The sequence below is a fragment of the Erinaceus europaeus genome, chromosome 9 (assembly GCF_950295315.1).
Source record: "Erinaceus europaeus chromosome 9, mEriEur2.1, whole genome shotgun sequence".
Lineage (NCBI taxonomy): Eukaryota > Metazoa > Chordata > Mammalia > Eulipotyphla > Erinaceidae > Erinaceus > Erinaceus europaeus.
Window position 1 is genome coordinate 111,154,445 of NC_080170.1, and position 12,182 is coordinate 111,166,626.

Here is a 12,182-nt window from a genome sequence, read left to right on the forward strand (position 1 = left end):
TCCTATTAAGTATAACAGAAAGGGAAAGAAAGGAGAAAGGAAGGAAGTCTTGAAATTTCCTATAGTTGGTGAAGAATTTGATTTTGCTGAACACATAATTAACTCAGTCAATCCCATGCTCCCATGGAAGCAGTTTTTTCATTTGGGTAGGTGGTGGGCAAGGAGAGGGTGTGACTATAACAGAGTCTGGCTCCATTTTGTGTTGCTTGACCACTGACAACTGCCAAACCTCACCTCTCTTCCTCCGTGCCCCACACCCGGCAAGCAGACAAGACAGTGCACATCTTCATGCCAAAGCTTGCTCAAACCACACACATCCCAGCCTAAGTGCAGAAACCCCATGCTGGCCTCACCCCAACCACAGCAAAAGCCGATGCCACTCACTTTCCCTTCAAGCAGACCACTTGAGAGCAGATCAGGTGCCTTCCTGATCTTCCTTCACACACAGCCTTAGGGAACAGACCTTTTCAGATCCTCTAGATTCACGGGAGGCATTTCACCAGTTTGGAGGTCAGAACCAATGGGATACAGGGTTTGACCCTGCGCTCCACAGGACAACCAAAGATAATAACATCTGAAAACTTTTTGAAATATACTCTATGTGTATCCATGAAGAAAGATATTCTAGGGGTCAAGTGGTGGCACACCTGGTTAAATGCACACATTAGTGTGCAAGGCCCTGGGTTCAAGCCCTGAGTCCCCCACCTATAGGGGACAGCTTCATGAATGGTAAAGCAGAGTTGTAGGTGTCTCTCTATCTCCCTCCCCCCTCGATTTCTCTCTGTCTCTATCTGATAATAAATAAGTAAACATCCTTTTAAAAATGTCAGGCCAGTGGTCTGGGAGGTGGTATAGTGGATAAAGCATCAGACTCTCAAGCATGAGGTCCTTAGTTCAATCCCCAGCAGCACATGGACCAGAGTGATGTCTGGCTCTTTCTTCCTCCTATGTTTCTCATTAATAAATAAATAAAATCTTTTTAAAAAATCAAAGGTCAGGCCACTGGTGGTGCACTTGGAGGTGCTCATGTTACCATGCACAAGAACCCAGTTTCAGGCTCCCTGTTCCCCCTTGCAGGGGGGAAGCTTCCCAAGGTGTTAAAGCAGTGCTGCAGGTGTCTCTCTCACTCAGTCTCTCTCTCCTTCTCTATTTCCCCTTTGTTATTCATTTCTCTCTGTCTCTGTCCAATAAATAAAATTAAATTTAAAAAGCAAGAGATTCTGTTGTGCAAATGAGGAAACGGCTCAACTGGCAGATGTGCATATCTGAGGGTCGTGTCTCAATTATTCTACAGTGAGTGTAACAGAGTGGTGCTCTAGGCTGTCTTTCTCTCTGTCTTTTGTGAATATTTCTCCTATGTGTACCAGATCAAAACATCCTTCTGCATGTTTTTTTAGCATTTTTATTGAGGGAGGTGGTTAACGGTTTACAGTGCAGTTGTTGACACATGGGCAAAATCTCTCACCTCCCTGTGAAATTTCTCTGCAGAAAATACTCACCCACAGCTTGGGTGTTTATGCATCATCAGGCAAACCCAATATTCTCTTCACTCATTCACCCACTTCCCCAGAGTCTTTTGCTTGAGTGTAATCAAATGTCTTTTTTATCCTTATTTATTTATTGGAGAGAGAGCCAGAAATGGAGAGGAAGAAGGAGACAGAGAGGCAGAGAGACATCTGCAGTACTGTTTCACCACTCGTAAAGCTTCCCCCTGTAGGTGGGGACTGGGGGCTTGAACCTGGTCTTTCCCCGTTGTAACATGTGCACTCAACCAGGGGTACTACCACCTGGTCCCTAATCAAATGTCTTTTTTAGAAAGGTACTGTATTGTTAAGAAAGGAGATGTGAGAGGTGACCAAAAGCTCAGTTGGATGGTGGGCTGCTTCGGTGCTCTGGTGTCTTTCACACTCTGCCTCTCTGTCTCTGTCTAAAAGAAGGTGGGGGGGTTTGAGAAGGTGGTCCCACAGCATAGCTTCATAGCTTGACTTTCATATAACAGTCCACGAGACAACTGATTCCAGGGCACCCTCTCTAGAGGCCTGTTCCTGTCCCTCTGTCTTTTTCCCCCACAGTCAGAGTTTCTTCACAGTGTGGGATATTTCTTTTTGCTCTCTTCAACTTGAAAGAGATTTTCTTCTGTTTCGTGACAGACACACTCTCAGGTGCTTGTCAACCACTCTGTGCCAGAAGCAAGTCAAGGGACTGAATCTCAGAATAACCTAGAATAAAGTTATAATCATACTACCGCCCTCCACCTCCCTCCACCTGCAGGGGGATGATTTGATGAGTGGTGAAGCAGTGCCACTGCAGGTGTCTCGCTTCTTCTTTATCCTCTTCCCTCTAAATTTCTCTCTTTCCTCAAATAAAATAAAGTGGTGGTTGTTGTTTAATCACATCATCTCTAGGAATTGTAAACTAATGCTGAAACTGAGTGACAGCCAGCAGAGCTCATGGTGCTGGCTACCAGTTCTGATTTCTTAGTCCCCAGAGCGCCCCCTTCCTGCTTCCTAGTGTGGGGTCACTTGCCACCTTTACCAGTTGCTCTATCAGGCTCAGGCAACAGGGAAAACTGACCAGATATTTGGGAGGGGGGAGCAAGACTCCTGTATGCCTGGTTTCCTGACACCATTCCCCAGTAATTGCACTCCCTTCCCCGCCCCCCCCCCCACACACAGTTGGGTCTAGTAGCTACAGTTTGCCATTCCACCCCTCACTCAGCCCAGCAGAGGCCCCTCCTCAAAGCTCTGCATGCTCACTATCCGCCTTCACTCTCCTGACCCTGTCACTCCAAACAGTGGAGCACCTTCCTTCTCAGAGCACTAACCCCTGCCATGTACCTCAAGCTCCCAGCTGTGAGAATTGCACTAGCTTCCCTTTGATCCTTCTGCCCTCTGCTGGTAACTGCTTCCTGCAGTCATAACGGTAGTGTTTGTTTATGTCCTCTATGGCTCTGTAGACATCCAAAACTTTTTTAAAAAATTTAATCTAATGTCTTATTGATTTGACATTGGTTTAAAGTATTAATTTTTTTCATTGTTGTTGTTGTCTTGCATATTTCTTATGACTTATTTACAATAAGGAAACACTGACAAAACCATAGGCTAAGAGGGGTACAACTCCACACAATTCCCACCACCAGAACTCCATATCCCATCCCCTCCCTTGATAGCTTTCCTGTTCTTTTTTTTTTCATTTTTAATTGTTTCTTTTTTTATTTTTTATTATTTATTCCCTTTTGTTGCCCTTGTTGTTTTATTATTGTAGTTATGATTGATGTTGTTGTTGTTGGATAGGACAGAGAGAAATGGAGATAGGAGGGGAAGACAGAGGGGGGAGAGAAAGATAGACACCTGCTTCACCACCTGTGAAGCGACTCCCTGCAGGTGGGGAGCCGGGGGCTTGAACCAGGATCCTTACCCCAGTCCATGTGCTTCGTGCCAAGTGCGCTTAACCCGCTGCGCTACCACCAACTCCCAGCTTTCCTGTTCTTTAGTCCTCTGGGAGTATGGACCCAAGGTCATTGTGGGATGCAGAAGGTGGAAGGTCTGGCTTTGTAATTGCTTCCCCGCTGAACATGGGCATTGGCAGGTCGATCCATACTCCCAGTCTGCCTCTCTCTTTCCCTAGTGGGGAAGGGCTCTGGGGAAGAGCTCCAGGACACATTGGTGGGGTTGTGTGTCCAGGGAAGTCTGGTTGGCATCATGCTAGCATCTGGAACCTGGTGACTGAAAAGACAGTTAACATATAAAGCCAAACAAGTTGTTGACTAATCATGAACCTAAAGGCTGGAATAGTGCAGATGAAGAGTTGGGGGGGGGGGGCCTTCCGTTTTGTAGATAGCTAGCAGACATATTTTAGTTATATTCCAAAGGGCCTGTGGCTATACTAGGTTTTTTTTTCCCCCTGAGCCTGAAATCTGATATGCAAGTGGATCCTAGTTGTCTGGGGAGGTGATGTCATGGCTGGAAAAAGGACCAGAAAGCTGGATCTGGCAAGAGAGTAGCTCCCTAATATGGGAAAGGGGTATAAATATTGTTGACTGTAAACCCCATCAATAAACACAATTAATGTGTTCTGGGGCCCATATTCAGCTTAGGAGCCTATGTGACCTCCGTATCCCTGTAGATCTGAGCTCACATTCTGTGGTCATCAGCAGGAACATTCCAAGCTGCCCCAATATCGACCCATCTTCCTCAGGTGTAGCATAAAGTATGTTGTCCATCCTCTCTTCAGAGAATGGAACATTCTCTACCATTGTTGATCCAAGTTGAGGGAAAGGTCCTATGGGGGTCCACAAAGAGGTCTGCTTTGTTGTTCCTGATAGAAATGGCCAGTAACACTAGAGAGGGTATTTATTCGAGGTCTAGGCCCATCATGTCTGTTTGGGAATCTCAGGACTCCCCGATTAGGGCCCCAGCTGATGGGGTGGCCTGATAGTGACTAAACAGTTATCATTAAAGTATTCCAGTCTCTTTCCCTTATTCAGCTTTTGCAGTCCTTGCTTTGATAAGGTTAGCTTTGGAGTAAGTGAGGGAAGTGTAATAGGTGAGGAGGGTATCTAAGTCTAAGTAGACAGTATTTCATTTATGAACTTCATACTGATTCACTGTAGACTACTGTGTACTTTTGCTTTCAGGTATATATTTTGCCCTAATTTATCTAGGCTGCTGCGTGGGAGAGGGATCAGGAACTCGTGCCGCACTAACTTCGCAGGAGATACACTCTGGAACTCTCAGAGCCGGAAAGCAATTTCCAAGTGTCTTTCATCAGAAGAGCAGCTGTTTTTATACTCTCCAAGTAGGGTGGAAACAGGATGTGACATAGAGAGGGTGGAGCAAAAAGTGACTGGTGGAAGATCAGGGTGTGACAAGGAGAGGATCAGGGTGTGACAAGGAGAGGGGGTGGAGCAGGTGAGAATTCTACCACTAAACCACCAATGCCCTGGAGGGAGTGTGGTGCTTTACGTAAATGTAAAAGTGATTTATGTAAATAGACCAAAGCTTTGAATGGGATCAAATCAATCCCTATATAGGCATATGGTTAAGCAGAAGCCAGAGGGAGCTGGCATACTACCCAATACACCTTTTAAAATTTTTTTTTAATTTATATTATGTTACCTTTTGTTGTCCTTGTTTTTTACGACCTGAACTGCCCCTGCGGCTCCAGACAGACTATGACCCACATAGTCAACGACTGCCACCTCTCCAGATTCAAAGGAGGACTCGAAACTTTACATCAGGCTCAACCTGATGCTGTTGACTGGCTACGGAAGAAGGCCAAACGCTAGAAGAAGATTGTGGTGGTTATTATTGTTGTTGTTACTGATGTCGTCATTGTTAAATAGGACAGAGAGAAATGGAGAGAAGAGGGGAAGACAGAGAGAGGAAGAGAACGATAGACACCTGCAGACCTGCTTCACCACCTGTGAAGTGACTCCCCTGCAGGCAGGGAGCTGGGGACTTGAACCAAGATCCTTATGCTGGTCCTTGGGCTCCACGGCATGTACACTTAACCCACTGCGCTACCCATGAGTCCCCAAGATGTCGCCTTTTATCTCTGCTAGAATAAGTTTGTCTCTCCTTTTGTTCATATTCTTCACCTGTACTAGCCATCTATAACTGAGTCCAAATTTTGAAAGGGCAAAATAACACTCAGAAAAGTTTGATGTGTGGTCTGGGAGGTGGCGCACTTGATAGGGCATTGGACTCTCAAGCATGAGGTCCTGAATTCAATTCCCAGCAACACATGCACCAGAGTGATGTCTAGTTCATTCTCTCTCTCCCATCATTTCTCATAAATAAATAAATAAAATATTTAAAAAAAAAAAGTTTGGTGCTCAGACTGGTTACCTAGTGTAGTGACTGCAGAAATGCCATCATATTTGAAGTTTAGGTTCAAACCTCAGTATGTTCCTCTGGTGGAAAAAAAAAAAAAAAAGAACACCTTATGGGACCAGATGATGGCACACCTGGTTAAGCACTCACATTGCATTACAATACACAAGGACCCAAGTTCAAGCCGCTGGCCCCCACCTACAGGGGGAAAGCATCGCAAGTGGAGAAGCAGGACTACAGGTGTCTCTCTCCCAGTCTCCCCCTCTCAATTAGTCTCTAGCCAATAATAAATAAATTAAAACTTTTTTGTAAAATATTTATTCCCTTTTCTTGCCCTTGTTGTAGTTACTGCTGTTGTTGTTGTTGGACAGAGAGAAATGGAGAGAAGAGGGGAAGACAGAGGAGGGAAAGACAGACACCTGCAGACCTGCTTCACTGCCTGTGAAGGGGCTCCCTTGCAGGCTCAAACCAGGATCATTGGGCTGGTCCTTGCTCTTTGGGCCACCTGCACTTAACCCAATGCGCTACCTCCTGACTCCCTAAAACATTTTTTAAAGAGAACAATTTAATGCTCTCTCCACGTTTGAATTGTTTGCTCTGGATGATCTAATGCAGCTCTCTCTGAACAGCTTCCCAGAGATAATTATTTTCAGTCAACAATATCACACCAAATATGTGCCAAACAAAATTTTCATGATTCGGCTGAAAAGCCAAATCAATCATATGGTTGTGAATAACAATAAAGACCCATGGTGACAGTAGCATTTGAAAAGGGTCAGATCTCACTAGCAATTTAGGGGGGCGGGGAACAGAACTAAGACAAGCAATGGGGCGGAGGGGGCAGGATGACTTTAGAAACCTTGGTGGAGTTAAACGTTACCAAGCTTTTATTTTGGATCAAACACCTGTTCATCAGATGGCCAGGCAGGGATCTGGGATTAGAAGATTATTACCGACAGCCTTGAAGCTCTTCAGTTTGCCTGTGGGTTCTCCAGAGACCTGAGTTCTGAGCACTCAGACAACTTCATCACAGCTGATTTCAGGGTTTGGAGACAGGACTTCCGGAGGCGGACCTACGTGCAGCAGATCGCTTTCTCTCCTCTCCTCGCCCGGATCAACTAGGAATACCAAAGGAGATCACCCGGACCGAAACAAGACAGGACTACAATGACGACAGGAACCCAATAAATCACCCGTGAGTACAAACACGTGTGGCTGGTGACAGAGAGGAGAGAGGAGCCTAGGGAGAGATTAAGTGACTGCTAACAGTTCAACAGTTTATCAGTGGAGACACCACCTCCAGTCTGCTCCACCAACAAGGGGACAGCTGAAAGGAGGAAAGGACTCCCCAGAGACTCACCAAGTGCAACTCTGAGTCTCCATTGCTACTACCCTCAGAATCTGGAGCAGCAACAGGGAGGGACACCAGGGTACAGAGATCTAACCAGGAAACTCAGGAGAAGACCTATACCATAGGTATAGCTGAGGGGCTGTGAAAGTCTCTTTGCATAACCACTGGATTATCTCTGCCACACCCTGCTTTATCTCTTGGTCAGGAGTCAGTGATTAAGCTAAGAAGCCTATTGATAGTTTAAAAGCCCTCAGGCTCCCATAGCCTACAGGGAAGAAAAAAAAGAGGCTTTTACACCACTGAGCTCCAACTCAGGGATTGAAAAAACTGTTAACTTCCACCACGGTAAACCCTTTAATTAAATTACTTAGACACAAGTCAATCCAGGCAATAGTGATCAATAATTTGAAAAGTACTGATAAAGGGGACTCATAACATAATATATAAAATGGTTAAAACAACAAGAAAAAATATTGGAGACTCGAACCAGGACAAGAGTCCAGCTAAAAGTCCTCCAGAGGGTGAAGCACAAAACAACGAGTTCAACATCCAAACATTAGCTAAGGAAATAAAAACAGGAGTGAGTAAAGAATTTGAAAAAATTGTAATCAGAAATGCAGGAACAACAAATGAGAATATGGAAGAAAATTCTAATTATCTCATGGTTATTAGAGAACTGAAAGCAGAAATCACTGAGCTAAGAAGGAAACTAGCTGAACAAGGTAAAACAGTATCAGAGCAGGGCAACAAAATAGATGAACTCCAGAAAGCAGTAGAGGGCAGAGAGAATAGAATCTATGAGGCTGAAGACAGAATTAGCAAGATTGAGGATGAATTAGAGACAACTAAAAAAGAAGTAAGAGATCTCAAAAAGAGATTAAGAGATGCTGAAAACAACAACAGAGTCCTATGGGATGACTTCAAAAGAAAAAATATACGCATTATTGGCTTACCAGAGGAAGAAAGAGAAGGAGAGGAAGAAAGCATTCTCCAGGCCATAATAGCTGAAAATTTCTCTAGTCTAGACAACACCAAAGACATAAAGATTCAAGAGGCCCAGAGGGTCCCAAACAGAATTAACCCAGACCTAAAGACACCAAGACATGTCATACTTAGAATGGAAAGGAATAAGGATAAAGAAAGGATCCTCAAGGCTGCAAGAGAAAAACAAAGAGTCACCTACAAAGGAAAACACATAAGATTAGCAGCAGACTTCTCCATACAAACACTACAGGCCAGAAGAGAATGGCAAGATATCTATCGAGTGCTCAATGAGAAAGGCTTTCAGCCAAGAATACTATATCCTGCTAGACTGTCATTCAGACTAGATGGAAACATCAAAACCTTCTCAGACAAGCAACAGTTGAAGGAATCAACCATCACCAAGCCTGCCCTGAAAGAAGTTCTGAAAGGTCTCCTATAAACAACCAGACCACCACAAATAGGACATATATCAAAACACTCTAAAACTCTACAAGAATGGCGTTAAAATATCTCCAATCTTTGATATCAATAAATGTCAATGGCCTGAATTCACCTATTAAAAGACACAGAGTAGGAAGATGGGTCAGAAAACACAACTCAACAATATGTTGTCTACAGGAAACTCACCTAACTCAACAAGACAAACACAGACTTAAAGTGAAAGGATGGAAAACTATCATACAAGCCAATGGCCCACAAAAAAGGGCAGGAACAGCTATTCTCAAATCTGACATGATAGGCTTTAAAATAGATAAGATTAAAAAAGATAGGAATGGATACTACTTAATGTTCAGAGGATCACTCAATCAAGAGGACTTAACAATTATTAATATCTATGCACCCAATGAGAAACCATCTAAATACATCAAACTTCTACTGAAAGAGCTACAGCAATATATTAACAGTAACACAATCATAGTAGGGGACTTCAACACCCCACTATCTCAACTTGACAGATCATCCAGGAAGAAAATCAGTAAAGACATAAGGGAGCTAAATGAAGAGATAGATAAACTAGAACTATTGGACATTTTCAGAGTCATTCATCCCAAGAAACTGGAATACACATTTTACTCAAATCCACATGGATCATTCTCAAGGATAGACCATATGTTAGGCCACAAAGACAGCATCAGCCAATTCAAGAGCACTGAAATCATCCCAAGCACCTTCTCAGACCACAGTGGAATTAAACTAACACTTAACAATCAACAAAAGATTAGTAACAGTCCCAAAATGTGGAAGCTCAACAGTACACTTCTTAACAACCTCTGGGTCAAAGAGGAAATAAAGGAAGAAATCAAAATGTTTCAAGACTTCAATGAAAATGAAGACACAAGCTATCAAAATATTTGAGACACAGCTAAAGCAGTCCTAAGAGGGAAGTTCATAGCTATACAAGCACATATTAGGAAACAAGAAAAGGCACAAATAAACAGCCTGATTGCACATCTTAAAGACCTAGAAGAAGAACAACAAAGGAATCCAAAAGCAACCAGAAGGACAGAAATCACTAAAGTTAGGGCAGAACTAAATAACATTGAGAATAGGAAAACCATACAAAAGATCAATGAAAGTAAATGTTGGTTCTTCGAAAGAGTAAACAAAATCAACAAGCCTTTAGCCAGACTCACAAAACAAAAAAGGGAGAAGACCCAAATAAATCGGATAGTAAATGAAAGAGGAGATATCACAACAGACACTGCAGAAATTCGACATATCATGCGAGGCTTCTATGAACAACTATATGCCACCAAGCTAGAGAACCTGGAAGAAATGAATGATTTCCTAGATACCTACCAACTTCCAAAACTAAGTAAAGAGGAAGTGGATAACATGAACAGGCCCATCACAGCTAATGAAATTGAAACAGTTATCAAAAATCTTCCCCAAAATAAAAGTCCTGGACCAGATGGTTTTACAAATGAATTCTACAAAACCTTCAAAGAAGAACTAATACCTCTACTTTTAAAAGTCTTCCAGAAGATTGAAGACACTGGAATACTCCCTGCCAGCTTCTATGAAGCCAACATCACCCTGGTACCAAAAGCAGACAGGGACACAACCAAAAAAGAAAACTACAGACCTGTATCTCTGATGAACATAGATGCGAAAATATTGAACAAAATTCTAGCCAACCGGATACAGCAGTATATCAAAAAGATTGTTCATCATGACCAAGTGGGGTTTATCCCAGACATGCAAGGTTGGTTTAATATATGTAAATCAAACAATGTGGTCCACCACATCAACAAAAGCAAGACCAAAAACCACATGGTCATATCAATAGATGCAGAGAAAGCCTTTGACAAAATACAACATCCCTTTATGATCAAAACACTACAAAAAATGGGAATAGATGGAAAATTCCTGAAGCTAGTGGAGTCTATATATAGCACACCTACAGCCAACATCATACTCAATGGTGAAAAACTGGCAGCATTTCCCCTCAGATCAGGTACTAGACAGGGCTGCCCACTATCACCATTACTATTCAACATAGTGTTGGAAGTTCTTGCCATAGCAATCAGGCAGGAGCAAGGAATTAAAGGCATACAGATTGGAAGAGAAGAAGTCAAACTCTCCTTATTTGCAGATGACATGATAGTATACATGGAAAAACCTAAGGAATCCAGCAAGAAGCTTTTGGAAATCATCAGGCAATACAGTAATGTGTCAGGCTATAAAATTAACATTCAAAAGTCAGTGGCATTCCTCTATGCAAACACTAAGTTAGAAGAAATTGAAATCCAGAAATCAGTTCCTTTTACTATAGCAACAAAACAATAAAATATCTAGGAGTAAGCCAAAGAAGTGAAAGACTTGTATACTGAAAATTATGAGTCACTACTCAAAGAAATTGAAAAAGACACAAAGGAGTGGAAAGATATTCCATGTTCATGGGTTGGAAGAATTAACATCATCAAAATGAATATATTATCCAGAGCCATCTACAAATTTAATGCTATCCCCATCAAGATCCCAACCACATTTTTTAGGAGAATAGAAAAAATGCTATAAATGTTTATCTGGAACCAGAAAAGACCTAGAATTGCAAAAACAATCTTGAGAAAAAAGAACAGAACCAGAGGCATCACACTCCCAGATCTCAAACTGTATTATACGGCCATTGTCATCAAAACTGCTTGGTACTGGAACATGAACAGACACACTGACCAGTGGAATAGAATTGAGAGCCCAGAAATGAGGCCCCACACGTATGCACATCTAATCTTTGACAAAGGGGCCCAGACTATTCAATGGGGAAAGCAGAGTCTCTTCAACAAATGGTGTTGGAAACAATGGGTTGAAACATGCAGAAGAATGAAACTGAACCACTGTATTTCACCAAATACAAAAGTAAATTACAAGTGGATCAAGGACTTGGATGTTAGACCACAAACTATCAGATACTTAGAGGAAAATATTGGCAGAACTCTTTTCCGCATACATTTTAAAGACATTTTCAATGAAACAAATCCAATTACAAGGAAGACTAAGTCAAGTATAAACCTATGGGACTACATCAAATTAAAAAGCTTCTTCACAGCAAAAGAAACCACTACCCAAACCAAGAGACCCCTCACAGAATGGGAGAAGATCTTTACATGCCATACATCAGATAAGAGTTTAATAACCAACATATATAAAGAGCTTGCCAAACTCAACAACAAGACAACAAATAACCTCATCCAAAAATGGGGGGAGGACTTGGACAAAATATTCACCACAGAAGAGATCCAAAAGGACTAGAAACACATGAAAAAATGTTCCAAGTCTCTGATTGTCAGAGAAATGCAAATAAAGACAACAATGAGATACTAACCACTTCACTCCTGTGAGAATGTCATACATCAGAAAAGGTAACAGCAGCAAATGCTGGAGAGGGTGTGGGGTCAAAGGAACCCTCCTGCACTGCTGGTGGGAATGTCAATTGGTCCAACCTCTGTGGAGAACAGTCTGGAGAACTCTCAGAAAGCTAGAAATGGACCTACCCTATGACCCTGCAATTC